This window comes from Panthera leo, chromosome A3 (assembly GCF_018350215.1).
Source record: "Panthera leo isolate Ple1 chromosome A3, P.leo_Ple1_pat1.1, whole genome shotgun sequence".
Taxonomy (NCBI): Eukaryota; Metazoa; Chordata; class Mammalia; order Carnivora; family Felidae; genus Panthera; species Panthera leo.
The window spans coordinates 87,355,570-87,380,242 of NC_056681.1; the positions used below are offsets into that span (position 1 = coordinate 87,355,570).

A 24,673-nucleotide genomic window follows, 5' to 3' on the forward strand; every position below is an offset into this window, starting at 1 on the left:
GGCAGATTTTAGCTGAGGGTACAAGGGGAAACTTTGTACCAGCAGAAGCTCCTCAGGAACAGGAAGATGGGACAGGCTGCTTTGTCAGGTGGTGTCTCTCTCCTTGGAGCTCCGTGACTACAGGATTCTGTAGAGGGGCTTCTGCCTCTTCCAAGGGGATTGCACTAATGACCACTAAAGTCCTTCAGAGTTCATGGGAGCTCTCGAGTCAGCAGGACAGGGGGAGTTCGTGGCAATGACTTGGGAAACTGGAAGCTCATCCTGGTGAGATGACCTCAACCAAAAAGCCTGCCTCACTCCCTGTCACCACCAAAAACTGCTGACAAATTACCTGGAGGCTGGACCAACCTTGTCCCAGGCTGCTGCTTCTCAGTGCTCGGCCCGTGCACCCTGCTTCGTTCTCAGGGACTCCAACCACATCTACAGGATTTCAAACATCTGGGTGGAAGCTGAAAAACACAAACAACAAATATCAGGGTCTTGTCTGCACCACCAGGACTCCTCATCCTGTTTTTGTAACACCATTAGGTGCTGATTTATTTTAAGGACTGTTAAGAAATTCTTTAAAATGAAGTAGAAATGAAATTTTAGTTTAAAAGCAAATTATACCTATGAAAAGAAGTAAAGAAATCTTCATTATCTTGACAAATGGGATCAAAACTCCTTTCAAAGAGAGGAATTGGAAAATCTCTTTGCTGAGTGTTGGCTTCAAGGAATAGGGGAGAGAAGTTGCTCTACACAGTGGAGGGACAATGTGGAACTCCCGAATGAGCCCAGAGGGGTCACGGGCTGCTGGGCTGGAAGGCATATGACCCCTTCCTCACACCCCCCAATACTTCACTAACAGCTACTCAACTCACAGACTTGGGTATGAGAGAATTTTGGGCACAGCCAAAGAAGCAGGAGAAGCCTGAAGACTATCACACCCCAGGAAAGTGGAAGCGTTTTGGAGGTGCACAGGCTATGAATTGGTGGATTCAAGACAATTTCACTGAGAATTCAAGGGGAAGAGAAGCCCCCAGCTGATGCCTGGGGAACTGGTCATGAAATACCCCTGAAGGAGGAATGGAAAGTTTTGAAAGTCTTACAAACAAGGATGAGTTACTACTCCAAAAATCCTGGGGATCAAGGTCTTCAAAAAACACATAGTTTTCCATTTCACTTGGGCAATGTTCACTTGTTCACTTGTTGCTCAGAGCAAGGATGCTTGTCTCCCCCAGAGATGGCAGCATCCCAGACACCAACTCCTATTCCCACCATGGCCCCAGGCCCAGTCCCTGACTGTCCTGCCTCACTGGCCAGCTCAGCTCCATCCCTGACCCAGTACTGCCCACAGCGGAGCATCTGGGAAGACTTGACTTACCACTGAGGGACAGGGAGATTGCATCTTGGTAGTTACTGTGTGCCTGAGGGAGTCCGGGACACTGCATGCCCGCTGAGGCACAGCTTCCTTCTCAGCCCGGCCGGGGTACCCTGGGCTCAGCAATTCAGTACTGTGATGGCCCCTGAGCCCAGTCTTGATGCTCACGGCTCTAGTTAGGGACCTGGCAGTTGCTTCCATAATCTATTCTCTATGCTCTGCATGTCCAACTGCCAGCTGGGGTCCTCTTCCCACTAGTTTTATTTTTAGGCAGAACAGGGCCATGGCCACCACCTGATGCTGCTTCTGTCCAACATCTACCAACATGGAAGGGACCCTCCCTTCTAGGGCTGTCTAGCTCTAGGGCAGGGCTTGCTGACAACTCTGGATGCTATTCTTTTTTTTTTTTTTTAAGTTTGTTTATTTTTGAGAGAGAGAGGGGGAGGGAGAGAGCGGGGGAGGGGCAGGGAGAAAGGGATATAGAGAATCCCAAGCAGGCTCCACACTGTCAGTACAGAGCCTGATGCGGGGCTTGAACCCACTAACCATGAGATCATGACCTGATCCAAAACCAAGAGTCAAATGCTTAATTGACTGAGCCACCCAGGTGCTCCTTTGCTATTCTTTTACAGGTGGCCATTGATGTCCCATAAGTACCAATCCTGCAGGCTCGTAAGTTGTCTTATCCAAAGCACAAGCTTCTTCCCCATCCCCAGCAGCCCATGCCACAGGGTATGAGATATGAGGTATACCTTAGTGGCCATAACCTGCTAAGATTTGGATTTTCAGAGTCTGAGCTATTAATTGTATCCACTGAGAAAACTAATATTTTGCCCCCAGAAGTGACCTGTGTCATTCATGTAAGAAGACAGACATCTTTCCCCCAGATAAGTGGACCCTGGAAATAATAATTCCCATCCTAATCTCTGTTGGTGTTGAAATTCCACTATCAGAGTTTCATTCCATAGGTTGTAGTATTATCCCCTGATTAAAATGAAAATAGGCCTGAAAGATATCATAGGCAAATGTTGCAAAATATTCCCCTGCGGTACCAAAACTATCAGATCTCTGATTGTACAGTCAGGCTGAGCAGGGCCAGGACAGGCACCATATCAACAAGTCTTAATGAGAAAAAGGTGTGATGCCAGGGCCACTCAGAAGGGTCTAGCAATTGGGGCAGGGCTGCCACCCTGAATGGACCTCAAGGGACCCCGGTCTGACAACTCTCTGAAGAGAGATGATAAGATCCAGGCTTTTAGCCAGCACACAAAGCCCCATGAATCTCTCAGTGCCTGCCCCCACCCTCCCTGCCTCTCATGGGTGCTCGGAGACTGTGCCCAGGACCTAGAAGGCACCAGGCTGGTTCCCAACTCTATGCCTTTGTCCGTGCTGATCTCTCCCTGGAGAACTCTTTCCTCTTTGCCTTCTCCCTTCAACTCTCCTCTTCAGCTCTTTGTCCTTTCCTCCTGGAAGCCTCCCCGCCACACCCCTGTCCCTTAGGCTCTCCCATCATCTTTCCTCACCTCTTTTGTTCCACTTACAATAGACAGCAACAGACTATTACCATGAGCTCCTCAGCAGGCAGGGCCTGTGTCTTTGGCATTTCTCTGTTTCCCATGTTGCCACAAGACGTGGTGCCAGTCAGATGCTGAATGAATGTTAGTTGAACCAAAACTCAATTAACGGTACTTTGGAAGTTCGGCCAGTTCAGCAAAGCAGCACTGTCCAGGTCCTGGGGTACCAGAGGTAAGAGAGGCTCTAGGCCCTAGGGGAGCTCATGGACAGTGTGGGGAAACAGAGCCCTAAGCAGCCTATTTCATGGTAAGGTGCCTAGTGTTAACAGAAGCACATATGGCAGGCTCCCTAGTGCCCAGATCACCTCCTTTAAAACAAAATGTTCTTTTGTTGTACAACCCAAATGGCTGGGCCCCCTCTGGCAGCCATTCTTCCTACCTATTTTGAAGCAGAATTCTAGCAATTGACCACAACTCTTTAACAAATCCAATTCCACATTATAACACTGATTATGGGGAGACAGAGGAGAAAGCAATATGCACCACATACCACCAGCCACAATCCCCTTGGCTCTCCACAATTCAGCCCTGCCCCCTTATCTGTCTCTCTCACCTCTGCCCTCTAGCAGCCCTTCTCCTGCCCCCATCCCAGGACCCTTGATTCTGTGCTCAGGGGAGCCCTGAGGCTCCCTCTCAGTATCCCCAGTTTGTATCCTCACATCCTTGACCCCTACTTGGCAGAGACTCTGCCTAGGGTTTCATCCTCCTAGCAGAGCAGCTGGGGACTGCAAATCACAAAAGATGCTCTCTGTCACAAGTCATTTTCCTCACTGTCCCACCGGACACCAGGTGTTTGTAATCACTCAAGTATAAAATCACATTTCTATGGGTCATTCCTAACTGCTCTAAAAGGAACAGAAGGTCTAGAAGGAAAGTAACAGATGCCCAAGTTGTCTGACCTTTTGTTAGAAGCTGTTTGAGCTCCATGTGAAGAGAGGTGGGTGCCTGTCCACCTAAGAGAGGTGGGTGCCTGTCTCCTGCCCCTTCAGCGGGAGGTATCAAACAGGAACAGACAGTCTGAGCACCCTGGGCCCAAAATGGAAAGATGCTGCAAGCGATCACTTCCAGCTACCCACCCCCCCCACCACCATGGGCATGGACTCCCCTGGGGTGGTCCCAGCCCTGTAAAGCCCTAGACCCCCAGCCCCACAGCACACCATTTGCTCCAAGCTTTAGACCAAGTCAGAACCCAAACTCACCGATCCTTGAGACTTCCAGAAGGGAGGGAGGAGCCGGTCATGGCTTTGCTGTGGTTACTTTGCTAAGTAAATGGAGACTGCTGAACAAGGGGCTGGACCACACCCTGCCTGGTCTGTTCAGATAAAGAGAAAGCTCACAGCTCTGCATGGTGGGATTATGGGTGAAGCTTATCATCAGCTTCTTCATACGGTTCTGAATTTCCCAAGTTTTACATTAGGTATCAACTGCTGTGACCATTTAGGACAAAAATAGTTTAAAAGAAGAAGAGGAGAAGGAGAAAGGAGAGAAATGGTAAAGTCTCTCTCTATCCATCTCTGGAAACCCCCTTGGCTGGAAGAACCCTTTAATCTCCTGACTGCTACGGGTCTAAGAAGTGCTCATTTCTGAGCATCCCTGATGCATCTTTTCCTAGCAAAGTCCAGTGAATTTTAAAAGCCTTTTAGTAAAGGGCCTCAGACCTAATGGTTGGTAGGCACTTTTTTCCATTTTTCTATCATCTAGAAATTGTGCTGCTGTGGAATGAATGGACCCAGTATTTTTTCTCACCGCTTGAAATCAGTCCCATTGCCCCTCGCTAGACAAGCACAATTATTTGTACAGTATCTATTGGTGCCCAAGAATGAGCATGAACTGAAATTGGGCATGAGAGGAAAGATTTCCAAAAGAAATGAGATTTGGCCCCTGCCTGCTAGAGGCCTACAGTCATAGTGAAATGTGAATACAAATGTAGATAGATAGATAGATAGATAGATAGAATAACAAGCATTGAACACATACTTTCAGACCACCTCTGAAATGACGATCTCTCTCTCTCTCTCATATTATATATATATATATATATATACCGAAGTTCTGAGTTAGATATTGAAGGAAGACATTATTCAATCAACAGAATTCGGGCTATTAAAGCCAAATAGGCACAGTTGTGCTTGGCCCTTCTCATTGACACTGCAGTGAAGGGCTCATCTTCCTCGATTTCAGGTGAGGAAATTGAGGCTCCAGGAAATGGGGTGGCCTGATCAGGGCTACAGAGCTATTGAAGGGCAGAGGATAGTTTGAACCCATCTGGTTCCAGAGCCTGGTCTCTCTTTTCACTTCGCCATGATTCCCTCCCCTCCTCCAAATGAAGATGAACACATGCAAGGGGGCCTGGTAGGAAGGTGGGGAATGGAAAACAGCAAATAGCAAAAGCCCAAGGCCCAGGCTTCATATTCTTCGAAGAAGCCAGGCCCTTAAAGGATCATTTTGTTTCCTATTTCTGGCATGGCGACACCAAAGGATATGATTCCCAATCCCTGCTCTCAAAAGGCCCACAATGTAGTTGAGGCAGGGACAGTTCATAAAGCAATCATTGCAATACTAGGGGGCCAGTGCTCTAGTGGATCCTCATGAACCATGGAGTTCCAGGGAGGTCCCCACCTTGGGTCTCCAGCATTAAGCTTTAATCCACTTGTCAGATGTCTGCCACCAATCACAAAAACATGTGGACTTCATGCCTTCAATGAAGAGGAAAGAAAGGGGGATTCAGGAATTCCTGGTGATGCAGAGACAATGCTGAACTAGCAGGAAGGCTGGGTTCAGCCTTCAAATAGTCCCTTCAGTGAAAAGGTCAGCCAAACTTGCACACTCTGTGGATAAAAGCTCATCAAAAAGACTGTCTAATTGAACTGACATGTCCTCTGATTCACTGTTCCACACCTCAGGCTGTCCTAGAATCCAGTCACAGATACTTTTAAGCAGTCATCTTTTCTACCTTTGGCTTCTGGCAAGACTATACCTAAGACCAATGGGGCTATATTTTGAAAAGCTTCACCTCTGTCAAGTTCAAACATAAAACATTTGGTTCTGCTTTTTTTGACCTAATCTGAGAGCATGTGTTCTTCAATAGGAAAGTAAAATGTAACTCATTGAATCATGTGGCAGGACTATCCTTGCCCCCATCCCCACCTCCAGCCAGGAAATCCAGAAAACAGCTATTGGGTGATGTGCCCTTCTATGTCTAATAAAGTTCTACAGCCACAGAGATGAAAATAAATGCTCTTTTAGCACATTAAAGTCAGAATTGTCTTGTTGTTTTTTCCAGTGGTGGTGTTGGGAGGGTTTTCCTCACTAACTGGTCATAAGAGAAAATTATAAGAACACCTTGCACCTAGGACTAGAAGGGGATCTGACACCATCTCTCCTCTCTCCAGACTAAAGAAACTAAAACTTCACAACCCCAGTGAGAAGACTTTGTAGACCCAGGAAGAAGGGATGGTGAAGAAGTGTTAAAGTGCAGAGGGTCTAAAGGCTCACATGGAGAACTCTACCGGTCTCTAGAATATCCATGTGGAGACATCCCAAAAGCCTGAGAGGTGAGGTTCAGGCTGTCACAAAGTGTCAGGACAAGATGGAAAAATTAGGAGGCATGCTGTTTGGCTTTGCTGTCGTCTCTGTGATCCTCGCTATTATTCTGTATGGTTTAGATTTTATTGTGAAGGTATTAAGGGAGGAACTATTTCAACTTCTCTGTATATCTGTATGTGTACTTGCATCAGAGACAATGCCATGTGCTCACCAAACCTACTTCCTCTTCTTCCTGGGCACCCAAGTTCCCAGCCCCCCTTCCATCTATCTGGCAAGGGCCATATGGGATGTAAGTCAATGGGATATAAGCAGAAGTGATGTGCCTCACCTATAGCCCAGGCAATTAAGAGCAGAAATGGGTTCTTGTTGGGATGAGCACTGGGTGTTATATGTAAGTGATGAATCACTAGATTCTACTCCTGAAATCATTATTGCACTGTGTATTAACTGACTTGGATTTAAAATTTTTTAAGTTAAAAAAAAAAAGCAGGGGCACTTGGGTGGCTCAGTTGGTTAAGCGTCTGACTTCGGCTCAGATAATGATCTTGCGGTCTATGAGTTCGAGCCCTGCATCAGGCTCTGTGTTGTCAGCTCAGAGCCTGCTTCAGATTATGTGTCTCCGTCTCTCTCTCTGCCCCTCCCCTGTGGTCTCTCCCTCTCAAAAATAAATAAACATTAAAAAAGAGAGAGGGAGAGAGAAGTGTCTTGTCTACACTTTCTCCTTTCTTGCCTCCCTGCTGGATGCAGAGGATCCAGTAGACATTTTGGTACCCTTGGGGGATAATGCAGCTGCCAAATGGAAGGAACCACAGTGTCGCTAAAAGCAGTCCATTGAGCATCTGATTGGAGATTCTGAGGTTGCTGTTACAGCAGACAGCCTACCCTGAACAACATCGTCACACTTTTTTTTTTTTTTTTTAGCTCAAGATAGTCTTCTATTAACTGAATCCTAATGTCTCTTTCAGGATCACCAATTATCCATATACTGAATCTCTGTTCTCTACATTTTTTCATTTTTCCCCTCATTAGTTTTATTATTGACACTTTCCTTGCATTCTGACAGTTTGTCAGGATTTCCAACTTCACTGGTGTTAATTCAGCAGAACTGGTATGGTTTTAATTAGAATATGGGGCATTTTGTCTGTTGCATACTTTCCTTCATCTCCATTTTCACCTCCGCCCCTTTCCTCCTAAGCTGTTCGCTCCTGTGCCTATCCTCTCCTATTTCTTAGAAGCCATGTCTTTTTGAACTACATTAAGAAAACCAAATCATTTTCTGACATTTTTCTTGTGATTCCTATAGCAGATTATTACAAGAAGCAAGCACTTTTGAGCCTCCCAGATCACTTATGTTCCTCTGAAGTGTCTTTTCTCAAGACACTTCTAATTGTTTTTTCGTTCACTTTATTCTCAAATAAGATGAACTCAAGTCCTCTAATGTACAGGAAAAATAGCTTCTAGCAAAAGATGATCAGGAAACCACATGTTTTCTGGAAATCAATCACACAGGCCAGCATAAGGAAGACTTTTGATTCAGGCCTCAGAAGTGAAGGCAGAAAGATACAAGCCCAGATACTGATTTGATAGCAAGGGGTAAAAATAAACATTGGCATCATTTTATTTCTTCAAATCTAAGACATCATTGACTGACACGCTATTATTTCAAGTATTACTAGGAAAGGAAAACCATTATCAGTTATAATTATAAGTCATCATTAACTGGAGGACACATCCCAATTTCAAAATGCTGACATGTGGGGAAAATGTGTGCTTTAGAACTGACGAAGTATGGAAACACAACTTAGAAGTTAGGTCACCAACTTTGGAACCGCTTTTCACATGTGGATGGCAGGTCACCCACTGGGTCAGGAAGCCAAGGGATGGAGACAAGAGAAAGAGGCCATGAGGCTTCAAGAGAGGCCCATGAACCTGGATTTGGGGATTTACCAGCAACTAAGTTTGTTGGCTGTCAGTCCTGCTTCCACCAGGCAGTGCCCCAATATCCACAATTGCAAGGCAGGCTGATGTGCCTGGCTGCCGAACATGTTTTGCTCCATGCACATCCACGTTCTCCCAAGGAGGCATCTTCCCCCTCTGTGAGACAGGAGCATAATGTCATAACGTATTATGACATTATGACATTTGTTGTCCTATGATGAGAAAGCCAAAGCAAAGCTTAAAATGTGAGACAAAAATGGAGATGGATCCACTACCTAGATTTCTGATTTGCTAAGTGGATGAAAACCACCCTGGCTGGAAGTATTCTCCAGAGGGACTAGCACATAGTAGGTGCTCAATAAATTCTAGTTCCCATCTCCTATATCCTCTTTCAGAACCCTCCCTGATCTGCCATTGAGATCTGCCCTGCATTTTCTCAATACTGGGAATAGACAGATTTGAAGCAAATGGAAGGGAAATTAAGAACTCCTGAGAGGGTTAGGGGAGTAGAAGTCCAAAGCTATCTCACATTACTCACATTAGGGAGTTGGCTCCACACTACAGCCTTGTGGGTAAGAATCCAGGCTCTGAAAAGCACTGAGGCCTCGGATCAAATCCTGCCTCTGCATCTTTCTAGCTGTGTGTACTTAGACAAATTAATTAATTTCTCTAGACCTCAGTTTCTTGATCTGTACAATGGAGAGAGGAACAGCACCTCCTCAGAGGATTATTTGAGATAATATATGAAAGCACAGGGCCTGGTAAATAATATGGGCTCAATAAATGTTAGATGCTACTATTAAATCATTTTTCTTGTGGTCTATTGACACTGTAACAATTGAATTTTTAAAATTGCAGTCAGTCTGGATTCCATCTTGCCAGCAAGCATACATCTGGGCTCACTGCCCTATCAAATGTTCTCAAGGGAATGTCAATGCATTTGTGAAACTGAGCTTAATAAAATTAGGCAGATTATGTTTGCTGCCGAATTTCTGTACTAAAGACATAGGTAGATTTTTGGCTGATAGGCAGCTTTAAATGGTGGGTTCCACTCTTCCATCTGAGCAGGTGATCTAGGGATTCCAGTACTGTTACAATGCTTCTTGCATCAGTGATGAGAATGCCTGGACTGGTAACAGATTTCTCCAGCTAATTCCCTGACCCCCTTGACCTGGCTATTTATTATGGGTACTAAAAGCTGTGCCCAGCCATCTGACATGCTTGTGTCTTGGGAATAAAGGACTTCTGGCCCTTCCTGGCAGGTAAGCCTAGAATTCAAAAGAAAGGGGTGAGATTTTCAGTCTGAGAAAAATAAAAGTGGAAAAGGACTAAGGCAGAAAATCACGAAAGGTATAAAGAGAGCTAACACATGGGAGAGCCTACTTCTCACCACTCAAAACAAGGGCATTTAAAGCAAATTAAATAAGGTTTTACATGTGGTTAGTAAACAAATGGAATGTGCTAGCCCAAGGAAGGATATACACTAAAGCGTATGAAGCCTACTAAACATCCACCTAAAGACCTTTTTGATAATAAACTCCCGTAAGGCATTTAGCCTGGACAGGCTGTGTGCATCGATACAGTGTTAAATGAAAAAGGCTTTGGGTTGTAATAAATAACAGCTGGGGGGTCCCCCAACTCCATATATTATAGGGTAGGGGTAGGACAGCTGCCCACACTCCATCTTTGCCTTCTTTGTGCCCAGCGTTTCTGGGAAGTGGGACAAAGGGTACTCATGGCACCTCTCTCCTACACCTTTTAGAACCCTCTATAATTTCAGAAACACATTATATAACTTCAGAAGCATTACTATATGCCAAAGCATACAGATTCTGGGGCAGACTGCCTGATTTGTATCCTAGGTTCACCTCCACCAGCTGTGAGATTTTAATGTTTATTTATTTTTGAGACAATGTGAGAGACAGAGTGCAAGCAGAAGAGGGGCAGACAAAGGGAGACACAGAATCCTAAGCAGGCTCCAGGCTCTGAGCTGTCAGCACAGAGCCTGACGCGGGGCTTGAACTCACGAACCGTGAGACCATGACCTGAGCCGAAGTCGGATGCTTAACTGAGCCACTCAGGTGCCCCAACAGCTGTGAGATTTTAGGAGAATTACTGAACCCCCCGGGCCTCAGTTTCCTCATCTATAAAGTGGCGGTAGTAGTTATGATAGCAACCCCAAAGAACTGCTGCAATCAAATGGATTCATTCATGAAAAGCACATAGGACAATGTCTGTCACAGAAGATGTATTCAATAATGCTGCTATTATGTGGCAGTTGTCAGCTGTATGGGTGAATCCAAACACCACACTGGACCAGCTGAGGAGGGTGAGCAATGGCAAGTAGCTCGGAAGCACGCTGCCTGGGAATGTTCTGAGGGGTCTGTAAATGGGTTGGATAGTAGCCTCTCAAAAAATATGTCCATGTCCTAACTCCCAGAACATAAGAATGTGATTTTATTTGGAAAATGGATCTTGAACAATGAAATTAATTTAAGAATCTCAAGATGAAATCATCCAAGATTATCCAGATGGACCCCAAATCCCATTACAAGTGTCCTTATAAGACACACAGATGAGATGGCCATGTGAAGACAGGCAGATATAGGAGTGGTGCAGCCACAAGTCAAGGGACACCAGCAGCCAGCAGAAGCTGAAAGAAGGAAGGATTGATTCTCCCTTAGAACCTTTGGAGGGAGCACAGCCCTGCTGATGCCTCGTGATTTTGCACTTCTGGTCTCTAGAACGGTCTTAGGGTTACTCCAACCTTAATATGTGTACAGATTGCTTGATGATCTTGCTAACCTACAGGTTCTGATTCAGCAGGTATGGGGTGAGGCCTGAGATTGTGCATTTCCCAAAAGGCCTTAAGTGATGCCAGTACTGATGGTCCACAGACCACGCTTTGAGTCACAGGGGTTTAAGAGCATATTGTCACCAGCAGCGCCATGATGACAAAGGGGATGCTTGGAACAAAGGGTCAGAAGTTGTAGATCCAATCAGCCACCACACTTGGCCACTGTGACAGTGGAGGAGCCCCCCTTGCAGCTAGAGGATAAAGAGCAGAAGCAAGTCACTGAGCTCTGGCGGCACGTCTCCCTAGGCTCGGTCGATGCTTCTGAATTGAACAGCAGCTCACTGGGGCAGTGCTAATGGGTTCTGACTGCTCCTGTTCATCACTCTCTAACAGGGTCAACCAAGAAGTGGTCTCATCCTTTTGGATAAAAACAAAACAAAACAAAACAAAGACAGAATAAGATTTCCTTATCCCTGGCTTATGGAGGACCCAGAATAACTCGTGGGAGAATGGAAACTTTGGTTACAGAATCCCAGTTTCCAAATTTCAGTGAACTTGATGGAGACTTATACATCAGTACTTTTGCCCTACTGTTTTTATGGAGTGAAAAATGCTTGGTCCAAAAAGAGGACGAGAACTTGCCTCTAATGTAGCCTGGGCTCTTACACCTGTGAATACATCTTGAGAAGCTCAGGTTGGTCACCAAGAGAGGAGAGGATACTGGTATGCCACAGGATGAGGGTGGGAATAAATAAAGTAGCTTATCCACTAAAACAACCTCAGTTGAAAGAAAGAAAGAAAGAAAGAAAGAAAGAAAGAAAGAAAGAAAGAAAGAAAGAAAGAAAGGTGAAAAAGAAAGAAAAGAACAGAAAAAGAAAAAGCCAGTCCACCAAGTCTAATGTAGGAATGGGAAGAAGACACAGAAGTTTCTTGGCCTTATTAAAAAGAAAACCACAAGCCCAAAATGGAGTCACTTATGCTAGGACAAGTCACCAAACCAGGGCTTACTACCTAACCTAATTGCAGTTTCAACCTCCCCCCAGAAATGTTGTCTTCACTGCTCAGTCAGGAATTTTCTAGTCAGTACCAGTGAGGTCATCTGTCACATGGGCCCTCTCCTTGTCCCAAAGGAAGATGAGGTCATCCACCTAATAAGACCCCTTGATCTGTCCCCTAAGGGAAAGTGACCTTGCCTGAAACAATCCTTTCTATTCTTTTGCCAGTCGTCCCTCTCTGTTTCTGCCTATAAAACCCTTCCATTTTGTACAGCTCCTCTGAGCTCCTTTCTATTTGCTAAATGGGATGCTGCCTGATTCATGAATCACTGAATAAAGCCAATTTGGCCTTTAAATTTACTTAGATGAATTTTGTTTTTAACAGCCTGAATTCTATTTTCATTTCCCACTGATCTCCTTCTCCAGTGCCCCTCCTGCAAACCAATCCACACACACAGTTTTGTCTCTAAAATGCTTCACAAAAGCCACCCAAGACTTCCCATTGTCCGTAGCCAAGCCAGCCATGAGGCTTTCGATCATGTACCAAGTCCAGTGGATTGGTGGCACTGACTTAAGACAGCTTGAGTCCTCCTCTGAGTTCAGTTGGAAAGGAGGAGGGAATTGGTTTCCAGAGTCAGCCATGAGCTCAGGGCAGAGGGAGTGGCATAGTGCCATTTTTTTCTAAACAACAAGATAAAGCTCCTATTGGCTCTCAAGCTCCTCAAGCTAGCACTTCTCCCAGTCTTCCTCTGAAGGAAAGCCCCCAGCTCTACACATGTCTCTCCCTCCTCTTCCCCTGGTCAAGGTCTTTCCATTCTCCAGCACTTAACTCTCTCCCTCTTCTTGGCTCTGGCACCTCTCATTTGCCACCAAACTGGCATCTTTTCCTGCTATTACTCATCTCTGTCTATGAGTCAGGACAAAAATGATTAATGCATGAGTGTTCCCAGCTTTTCCCCTTCCCGCAGCCTCTCTCCTCCATGAACTCCAAGAAAAGCCCACCTTGCCTTATTGGCTCCTTTGGGCTTTGTGAGGTAGAATCAACAGGGAAGGGAGCTGGGAGAGAACAAGAGGAGGGACCTTCAAGGAAGCTGGTGGCTTTTAAGGCCTTGTGTTGAGACAGGAGCAGCAATATGAGGTAAGACGAAAGCAGGCAGCAGAAAAAAGTGGATTTATAGGAGTTGTGTGGCCTGCACCCTCCCTGTTTCAAAGTCAAGAAATGCGAGACCTTAAGTTATCACAAAGGGCTTCTGTTTATTTAAGTTTGTGCTGAGGCCACAATGATACACTCAGTCCGGACCTCATGGGACATGGCTGTGCAAGTGTCCCATTTATGCCTCCCATGCTCTCTTCCTGCATGGCTTGAGGGGCCATTCCTGCACCTGTCTTCCAGGGTCTGGGGCAGATCCCAGAGTGGCAGAGTCAGGCAGGCCTGAAAGCTCACTCAACGTCCTTACTTTACAAAGAGCCCGAAGCCCAGAGAAAGGGTCTGTAGCCCTCAACTTCCACGGGAGCTAAAATGCCTGTGTGAGCAGTTTTCCCAGAGCTGATGGCACAGTGTGTCTGCTAATGTCACTTCCCTTCCTTCCTCCTTCAGGATGAGGTACCTTAGGTGAGGGGATATCAAACCAGTCCAGTTTGACAGGTATTGATTGAAGACACTCAATGAAAAAGTACTCTGTATGAAAATATGTTAAACATTCTAGAAAAGCCTACTATGGACACTAACCTATTGTGAATTATTTTATGATGGGAAGTATCATTTCACATGGATAAGACCCTCTGACCTCTTTGCCTTTGGGTTCAGCCCTCCACTTACAGGTACGACCCCTCCCCTATCTTCTCTTTCTCATCCTCTCCTACTCTCATACCTTCCTCATTCTCCTCATCCACAAACACCACCCCTGAAAGCTCATCTCATCTTCCCTGCATAGAGGCAAGTCCATTGCATAAAAAGCTAGGTGCATCTTGGGAATGTTTGTTTCTTTCTGATGGTGGGAGTGGGGGAGTCTCATTAAATATCATTCTGGTGTTATTGGCCTGACATACCCATTGGCAAACTCTCAAGGACACATTTAATGTCTGGTTCTTACTGAATGAAGCAACGTGGCCTGGGCTGTTCACAGCTAATCATTCCTCAGCCTTCCCAGCTGACGATGGCAGACTCCATGTCAGCTGGCTTCCTGGGGCTGGGGGCAATAGGAGGCATTGACCCAAGACAGAGGGAGGACGCCAGGACATTTCCTCCCTCTCTCTGCCTCATGTGGCACCTCCTCCATGGCCCCAGCTCCCACCTGAGAGGCCTACCATGTTCCAGCTTCCGAAGAGTGAGTGACCCTGGCCCCATGGCTGCGATGACACCACTTTCCCCAGCTTCACCCTCCACCCTCCTAGCCTCCTTCCTGGCAGAAGTAACTTCCTACTGGGGCTAATACCTGGGCTACCTCCCAGGAATCTGATCTTTTACCTCCTCCATTACCTGTGCAAATGTCCTGCATTCAATGCCCTCTGCTGAGATACTTAGAGAAGTTCCTGTTTTCCTTCTAAGAGGCTAACTGATACACACCCCAACTCTCCACCTCCCTTTATAAAATCTATGAGAAAACTGAGGCCAAGAGAGTGTGATTCATCCAAAGAAAGACTCAATGATGCTTTATGGTCAGTGCCTGGATTGGGCTTCCTGGCTCTGCCCTCCTCATCTCCGCAGAAAATGTCAGGGAATGCTTGATTTTCACTTTTAAGCTAAGATTTGCAAGTTATCGAGATCAGCAAGTTTGAAATATGTGACTTGTAAAGCACAGCCACAGTCCCTTCGCACTCCTGACATGCCCACTGGACATAGGGAGTGATTTAAAGCTTTGCTCTGAGAGATGGAAACACATCAAGTAGAATAGCCAAGCTGTCACCACAGCCAGTCACCATCGGCTTCTGTACCTCAGTTTCTACATCTAAGGAAACAAAAGTGACACAAAATGATCACTTCCAGAAGCATTTGAACAGTTCTTTTAATACATGCAGCAAAATTCAACTCTTCAGATTTTGGACCAGATGGATTCTCAACTCTGCAAAGTAGGTTTAATTTAATAGTTATTTAAACATGCCACATATTTTAAATACACAGTGCTTCTGCTAATTAACACTTCATAATTTCTCAAAAGAGTCCCATAGGCAATTGCTACTATTTGTAACTGGTGAAAGGTTGTGTCAAGAAAATGAATCCTATTTCTTTCCTGAATTGCAGCCCTGGGATAGCGTATGTGAAGGATCTTGTCTCTTCTACCTCATATGAATGAAGTGGTAGGAGAAAACAAGGGTCACTCCCCTGGGGTTGGTTGATGGAGACATGTGGGCATAGGACCACCTTGTACACTTCAAGCACTGATGTTCTTCAGAAGCTCTGAGGGGCCAAGGTTGGTTATGCAGATGCACGTAAATTACACAGTGACCTAATAAGAAGACGTGGACATTCGCACGTGTGTGCATACACACACACACACACACACACACACACACACACACACACACACAGCACTTGCATGAAAAAGCCAGTTGGTTGGGCAAAATAACCCGAAATAATAGTCTGAGGCTGAGAGGCAAGGCAAATGAAGCCACAGGTACAGAGTGGGGGCTGGTGGCACTTGGCCCCCAAATCTCACCAGGCTGCCCAAATATCCTCACCCTACTCCTCTATGCCTAAAGTTTGATCACTGAGAGGTTTGTTAGATTGGTGTCTTCTCTCTTTAAAGGCCAGCACTCCTGGAAGACTTGACCAAATATTTGTAATCTCTTCCTACATCAGTGTGACCTAATGAGACAGCTTTCTTCCTGGAGCTTTGCAGACATCAGGGGCTGATAAGTCAGGGACCCCAAAGATAACATGCAGCACTTAGGGCCATGCACTGGGAAGATGCCTTACTTTATTGTAACGGGGACCCTGGACACCTGAGGAGTTGAGGTAAGGCATTTTTAGAGGTTCATAGGGCACCAAAGGGGAAGGGAGGAGGGAATGTCTACTTACCCAGGGTTCTGCCTAGGATGACCCTACACGCACCCGCTCCCACTCTCGCTCTCCACACCCACACAACCTCAGGATTGCTTCTTCTTTGGGGGAAGAAGGAAACATGAACAAAAGGTTGACAATGAGGCAGAAGAAACTGAGTGCGACTGGGGAAGAGCTCATTGTGTGAAACTTTTTTTCTGGAAATTCTAAAAATAACAAAGAACTAGAACAGGCTTTCACTCATCACTACATTGGATGATATAGGAGGGAAAGGCCTTGTCTGATTTTGTTCATCACTGTATCCTCCGCATCTAGAATAGTGCCTAAAAGATAAGAGGTGCTCAGTAGGAGCTTGTTAAATGAATGAGACGGTACAGACCAGTGTGCAATGAGAACACCTCAAGGCCCCTCTAGCGGCATTTCTGAAGGCCTGCTGGGCATTTGTGTCTGCATAATCTCTTGTTGGAGTTATAGATGGGCATCTGGGAAAAAAGGAAATCCCTCTGCAGTCCCCTACAGATATGTATGCTGAGCTCTGCAGGCTTTCTGCTGTTGCCCTGGGTCACTGCCTTCATTAGGCAGCATCTGCTGAATGGCCAGCCCACACGGCACATCAGGCAACCTGGGCATCTTCTCTGCTGACGCCCACAACAGGAGATGGAGGCTGCAGCAACCAACCTTAAGTTTCTCTCAACCAAAACTTTCTGCCCTTCGGTAGGCGGCAGGCTCTGCACCTGAAGATACTGAAGGGAAACTCTTTGGGATATTTTCTGCCCTTCATTTTTGAGGCACCACAGGCAAAATGAAACTGCTGGTATTCTGCTGGACCCAATGTCCCAAGGTGATGTTTATGGCCATCTTTTCAGTCTGCCCCTCCCCTCTCATGAGGTTTAGGGGATTAAGTGCTGCAGGCAGCAGATGAATACCTAGCCATGATTCTATAGGAAGATAGAACAAACTAAGTAATTTCTAACCAAACCATGAAGTGGTAATATATATTATATATATAGTATAGCATATAGTATATACTATATAGAGAGTATATATAGTGTGTATATATAGTATGAGACCTATAGAGCTTGATAATTTGCAAACACCATTTGTCAACCAATCAAAAGCAGCACTAGGTGCAGACAGTGACACTCCTACCTAAAGCACATCTACAAAAATCCACTTCCAAAAAAAAAAAATCCACCTCCACATGGAAGCACCTCGCACAATTCTAGGCTCACAGTAAGTCTTCAAATTCTGTTTGATTTAGAAACATTTTAGTGCAGGGGCCCTTGGGTGGCTCCGTCGGTTAAGCGTCTGACTTCAGCTCAGGTCATGATCTCACAGTCCGTGAGTTCGAGCCCCGCGTCGGGCTCTGTGCTGACCGCTCAGAGCCTGGAGCCTGTTTCAGATTCTGTGTCTCCCTCTCTCTCTGCCCTTCCCCTGTTCATGCTCTGTTTCTCTCTGTCTCAAAAATAAATAAACGTTAAAAAAAATAAAAAAAAAAAAAGAAACATTTTAGTGCAATGTATATCTGGACCAATTGAGATCATATATGTGTGAAACAAAGCTTTCCTGATCCTTGGATAGACACTTGAACCATACACCATACTGAGAAACCACAGCACTAAGTGGGCACTCCAGGAACCGTGTCCTCGGGAAAGAGCACTGGACAGACTCAAGAGCCTGGGGTTTGGTCCTAGATCTCTAATTAACTTGCTCTGTGATCAAAGCAAGCCACTCATAGTCTCTGGGCTTCTGGGCATCTGTAAAATAAAGTGTGGGACAAGGCAGCCTCTGAAGTTCCTTCTAGTACAGAGATGCTCTTTTACTGAGAGTCTGGTTTGACTGGCTCCAGTGGTGTCTCTGCTTGGTCTGTGTGGCATATGAGCTGAGGCAGGCTCTCCCTCTCCCTGAACATCCTCAGCTGGCCCTGAGAGATGTGGGAAGTGTGGAAGGAGAGGAGGATCTGGCAAGGTCCCAGGGACAGGGAGTTTGCCTCTAAACAAAGAACTCAGCCTAGGAAGCTTCCTGTAAGGGGAGCCCACTGTTTGCCTGGGGGAGTCAGGGTCTTTCCTTTGGGGAGATGAAAGAAACAAAGGAACTTGTGGAAGGCTTTAGAATGCCACAGCTCATCCCCTGGTTACTGGGGGAGGGAGGCATGCAGGAGCTAAATTTGAGCCACAGAGCTTTGAACTTCATAAGAGGAAAGAATCACCAAAACATCTCAAGAAAAAGGTACGGGGTTCCGGCCCCCAGCTGTCTGTTCATGCATCTGTCTGAATTGGCGTTCCCCTGCTAATTAATTCCTGCCTCATCAGTCGCTCTTGGTATGTAAGTCCTGCTCACAATCTCCCATCTACATTACCTAGCATTTGAGGATGCTGTGCACTGACACAGACACATGAAAAGTAAGACAGATTTGAACAAATTAGCTGCTTTTATAAGCTCAAGATCCAAGGGCCATCTTTATCAGATCTACCACAGGCTACAATTTTGCAGATCTTTTCCCTGCATTTTCTGGCAACAGATGTTGCTTCTTGCAGGAGACGTGAAATCACTGCTGGCATGTCTTCTCCCCTGTGATCTGTAGGCTGCTTTTTAAAGAGGCTTTAATAATGCATAGGAAGGGAAGGGTGGTGCACGAATTAAACACCAAACCGCTGCCTTGAAATCAGGCCTGGTAGGCAAAGCGAATGGACCAGTTTTTAGCCTGAATCTTCCGGTTTGCATCAGGAAAGGGTTTGGATCCCAAACCCTTTTCTCAGGATGCCATATGACAAGTGCAGCTCTGAGCCAACATCAGCTTGTCAAGTGCTGATTTTCATTACCTCCCAACTGCCTGGCCACACAAATCACTTCGAGCTAAAGAAGGAAAAAATGCTTTTCATTTAGCCATCAAGAGTTCTGGGGTAAGTACATATTTGACTGACATCTTAAAACTTAAAAAACTGACATCAAAAAGATGTTGCAGGTCTGGTAAAATACATCAAGAATCAGAAGCAAAGCAGTGAAAAGGAAGGGATGATTCTATGTTTGGATTCCCAATGCGTAGATTACATAACTGATGTCGCTGTGCCACCTGGGAAGTTTATAATATTGTTAAAATACAGTAAGAGTTGGCGAGTTTTCAGAAAGGATAAAGAAAGGATCTCCTTTCTTGTCCCCAAGTCCCAGTGCTTTCCACAGACACACAAAGCCCACCTCCAGGAGCAGATGAGCAAACTTCATCTCTGTTGTCAAGGAAACCAGTTTGTTCTTAGCTCTAGAATTAGAAAGCCTGCGTCTGGCTTCAGCAGTGCCTTATGCCCACTTCTCGATGAGGCCCGCCATTTCTTGCCCACTGGGGACACCGAAGACCATGTCACAAAATCACTAGCACTGGCCAGTGGAGTGGGGGCTCCTTCAACAGCCCAAAGCAACCCACCAGACGGGTGCACAGCCCATGCGAACAAATCCAAGGGGGGAGAATTGAGTTCATCCACACAGAAAGGGAGGAGACAATTGACAAAGAACAAGCAATTGACCCATGTTACTGGGAATGGCTTAGGAAAATAGCATTGACCATCCAATGCCACCCAACACTTTTCCCTCCAAAACATTAACCCCAAAATTTCTCCAAAGAGTCAGCCCACTGACATCCATCAATGGCTCAAACCTGGTGCTCTACTTGAGGCAGAGAGTGGGGCCCAGAAAAGCCTTTTGTGGTAAAGGGTCTGGGTAAGTGCTCCCCTGTTGGAAAGCATTTGGAGAGTTGGGGGTAGGACAGGGGTCTGAGAAGGAGAGAGGAGAACCACAATATTATTACCACCAAGGAAGTGGGAGTCTGAGATGGAAAAGAAACAGAGACAGACAGATTGAACAGCCTGCTGGCAGGAGAGGGGAGAGGATGACTGGTATCTTCAGGGATATGCTCTGTGGAAACCAAGCATGGAGAATAAATTAAGGGGACCCTGAAGTTATACATGTTAAGGACATGGGTTGCCCAGAAAACAACCCATGTGCTTGATCCTCTGAACACCCTGAGCCCACATGGTCAGAAGTGAGTACCCTCTACCTTGCATTATACCTATTTGGATACATGCTATATCTATTCTTGCAAACCAGGAGCCCCACAGATCTATTTCTGACCCATCCTCCACAGCCCTGGAAGAACTGCTTACACATATGAGGACTGATTAGGGTCTGTCGAGTTTTCCTGAATGAATGAATGAATGAATGGATGAATGAATGCTTATTCTAGACACTGTGAAATCACCTACAGAAAGTGCTCACAATTTTGTAGTGATCCTGAGAAAGAATTTTAAGATTTTCATCTCTCGAGTTCAGAGAGTATTAGTTGGGATTTCACTTCCTGTGGTGCTTTATCCAACTGTCCCAATTATTGCAATTGCCTTATTATAATTAATAATCCCACTGACAATGATGGTCCTTGTCAGCACAAGGAAGCTATAATAAGACACCAGAACAGAGAAATGGGGAATAAAGAACACTCTCTGAATTAAACCCTAAGAGTGGACACAATGTTGAGGGCAGACTGACATAAGGATTAGCTGACAGAGGAAATGAGTCCTTGTCCAGTAGGAGTGGACTTTCACCTGACAGTGTAATAGCACAACCAAACTTCATTGCACACCCAGGTCAGTCCTGGAGGGATGGCACAGCCCTGGGGATGTGGTTTGTACAACACAAAGTTTAAAGTATCTCAGGTGCTTTGCTTGGATTTCTCAAACACCAGGAAGAATTGAGAGTCTCTAGCGGTACTTTTTAAAATCTCTCTTTTCCTTTCCAATTCACTGCACTCACATACAAAGCTACCACAAGCCTTTTCCTCCAAGCCTTAACCTCCCCACTGCCCAAAACTCCTCTCCTGAACCAGTGGCTATGCCTTAGTCCTACTTCCCTCCTCCTCCCTCTTTCCCCTCACTCCTTCCCTGACAGCCTCAACTTTACTACACAAATTTAACCTCATTCAATTCAGCTTTCCTTTCTCCTACCCTGCCCACCTCTCCTTCCAAGCTCTGTCTCTTCCCCTACTTTCCACCCCAGAAGCCAGGAGTATAGGCTGAATTAGGCAGTCATGCCTTTCCTCCTCAAGAGGGTCTAACAGGGCAAGGGAAGTACCTATGTGCACAAACCAGAGTCTTCTTCAACTGCCAAGGGAGCAGAAAGGCTGAGAAACATCAGATAGATGGTAATGACTTTCTCCCCCATCCCCTAAAGACTGTATAAGGAGGAAGGAGAACGAGATGAGCATGAAGGCATAAACGAGTACTGCAGGGCAGTGGTTGGATAAAAGCTGGGTTAAAGGGTGGGCCAGCTGGGCAGGAGCCTGGAGCACCAATTATCAAGCCACACTAAAAAATCATTGGCACAAGTTAACTCTAGTTCATGTAGAAATACAGTGTTAGTTAACCACTTTTTCATAGAAACAACACACACTAGCTGAGGTTTCCATACAAGACTCCTCCCATTGTGGCGAAATTTAAACTGGTTCTGCTCCTACTAAGCAGACAGAAAACTTATGACAGCTCCTTGACCATGTTGATGTATAATTTTCAAGTATTTTTGCAAAATGCTCCTTGAGGCTTCATGGTATAAACATAACAGTCCCCAGAGGTCTGTCACCACATCCAGTTGAAATTTCTAAACAAATAAGACAAGAAAGAGTGCTATGTACTGAGATAAGTTAATTACCTTACATAAAGTCTAGAACTTGTCATATGCCTTTCAAGAAGCTGCCTGGTTCAGAAAATCTTATTGAGACTTTCTTGACTTTGGGCATGTAAAGAATCTAGTTCTCCCCACTCTTGATTTAAAAGAAAAAAAGTTGAGGGGCACCTGGGTGGCTCAGTCAGTTGAGCGTCTGACTCTTGATTTCGGCTCACATCATGATCTCATGGTTTGTGAGTTTGAGACCCACAGTGGGCTCTGCAATGTCAATGCTGGGGATTCTCTCTCCCCTCTTTCTCTGTCCCTACACTGCTTGCTCACTCGCACGCTCTCTCTCTCTCAAAAGAAAGAAAGACAGACAGAAAGAAAGAAAGAAAGAAAGCAAGCTGAATAAGTAAATACTTAAATAATATCAGCCTGGAGAGAGGCAGAATCATTAGTCCACCCAATATACTCATAAAGGCACAATTCAGGAGAGAAAGACCATCCCTGTTATAAAAAGGATACTTCAGGCTTGACACTATTTTGAAACATTTAATTCATCCCAGTTCTGTTCTGATTCCATCTCCTTAAGAATTCTGTGATTCAGCTCCTCACATCCATTTGAGGCCAAAAGAGAGCAAGTTCTGGCAAATATACCACAAATTGCCTCTAATCGTCACTACCACTCTTCAGAGTGGAAATCATTATCCCCATTTTACAGAAACGGAAACTGAAGCCCAGAGCATTAAAGTTTCTCAGAAACATGCAGCTAATAAGTGGTGGAGCTGAACACCAGCCCTGGGTTCGTCTGATTCCAAAGTCCAGTGCACCAAGAGGCCTCTGATTATTTCTAATAGCTTATTTACTTAAAAAGAAAATTAATCACCACTTAAGAGACCTGTTTATAAATGAAGACAAAAATCTGGTCATGGATGACCAGAATTTTTTAAATAATTACAAATATTATAAAATATTCCAATTTAGGATGGTGTCTACCTAGTTATCCATTACTCACTCTCCCCCAACTTTTCATTAAGAACTTATGTTGACTCACACACTAAATCAGATCAGAACTCATAAAGACTCCAGAAACAAAGACTGACGATTAGACTAGAGCCAGGACAATGGATGAACATTTACTCATCAAAGACCTATGAGATTGAAAAGAGAGACACGGAGACTGACACAGGCACTTGTCTTTGTCCTTTTGTGAAGAGAAAAATCACATAGAAGGTGATGTCTTATTCCTCCCCTACTGCCTGCCTTCTGGCTCTGAACGTCCAGAAAATTTAGCAACCTTCCCAGTATGATGTGGAGGTTGTTCCTTGAGAGGCCAGAGTCATTTCACACACGTCACAACCGTGAACATCTCTCATGCTATGCCTGTACCAGGACTACAGTGTCAGTCAAGCAACATGGCTGGGGACAGACACGGATTCCAATACTACGTTGCAGCCAGGGATTTGAAGACACAAATAAGAAGTGGCTGTAATAGGATATGTGTGGGAATCAGATAAAGGCTACTTCTATAAAGATATATAGCTATAGACGTAGATATAGATATGTCATTCAACATGAATAAAAACTGTTAGCTATCTAGGAAAAATAAATGTAAACAAACTATGTGTTGCATTATTTATATCAAAGCCAACAAAATTCAAGGTAAAAACCTCTAGATAATGCAAAGACTATTTTTATCTTTGAAGAGAGTAGTTCCCATAACGAAAATACCATATTGAATGATTATGCATCAAACAACATAGTATTGGACTATATATATGTATTTTGATATATATGTGTGTGTATATATATATGTATGTGTATATATACACACACACACACACACACACACACACACATATATATATATATATATATATATATATATATACACACACACACACACACACACATACATATATATATCAAAACCAATTGGGAATCGGTCAGAAAATAACAGGATCTCAATAATAATGGATGACATTAATATGCTGGTCAGTGCATAACAAATTAAAGAGGTTAAAACGAGTGTGTGGGGGGAGAGAGGGTAAAAAAGCCTGAATAAGTTGATTAGACTTAAATGTATCCCTCAGTACCCACATTCTCACAATACAAACTCAGGAACCAATAGGTTTGGGTGACAAACTTGGAGTGCAAATTAACATTATAGAAAGCTATTTCACTGCAAGCACCAAGAACAGGGAAAAAATGCCTCTTAAAATAAACAATCCAGCAAAACATTTCTTCATTCTAAGAGAAGCATCATTTATCTTCAGGGGGACAGTGGGGTTTTATGTTTTCTTTTGTTTTTTATTTTTTGGGTCTAAGAAATTTTTTGATGGCCCTCTTAAAAAGTGAAAAGTGAGTTCCTTCTTCCCTTGCTATGAAATAAATATATATACTAGTCTCTACTCCTAGTTCCTGACACAGAGCTCTTAAAACCCTTGTAATCTCCTGAGAAATGGGGGTGCTAGAAACATCTTTTTTTTTCCTAGTATTTGGTCTTTGACCCAGGTTCCTGACCCACAGCTTAAACCCTTGTAATTTTATGACTGATAGGAATGAAAGGCACATCTACACAGAGTTCTTAAATCTCTTGGAGTTTCCTGCATTATAGGAACATCTTTTGCACTAATGAAGTGAATCTTGGTGGGCTTCAGGATGGGGACTAGTCACCGGAAAGATCAAGGTATGATTAGAAGCTTAGAACTTTCAGTCCTATCTCTCATCTTCCAGCGCAGGGAGAGGAGCTGGAAATTGAGTTAATTGACAATGTCTTTGTGATGAAGGCTCCATAAAAATCCCTAAAATACAGGA

General features: G+C 44.8%; 1 protein-coding gene across 10 annotated transcripts in view; it reads right to left on the bottom strand.

Moving 5' to 3' along the window:
- Nucleotides 1–24,673, bottom strand: part of ADD2 (adducin 2) — a 103,661-nt gene that overhangs the window by 46,871 nt on the left and 32,117 nt on the right. For 4 of the 10 annotated variants that reach the window (XM_042932614.1, XM_042932612.1, XM_042932610.1 and 1 more), the window contains exon 2: nt 332–449. The gene's annotated coding sequence lies outside the window, so the exon portion shown is untranslated. Of the gene's footprint in view, nt 1–331; nt 450–4,133; nt 4,247–5,553; nt 5,631–8,427; nt 8,536–24,673 lie in introns of those variants that run through there. The other 6 variants (XR_006200767.1, XM_042932608.1, XM_042932609.1 and 3 more) reach the window with 5 other exon arrangements.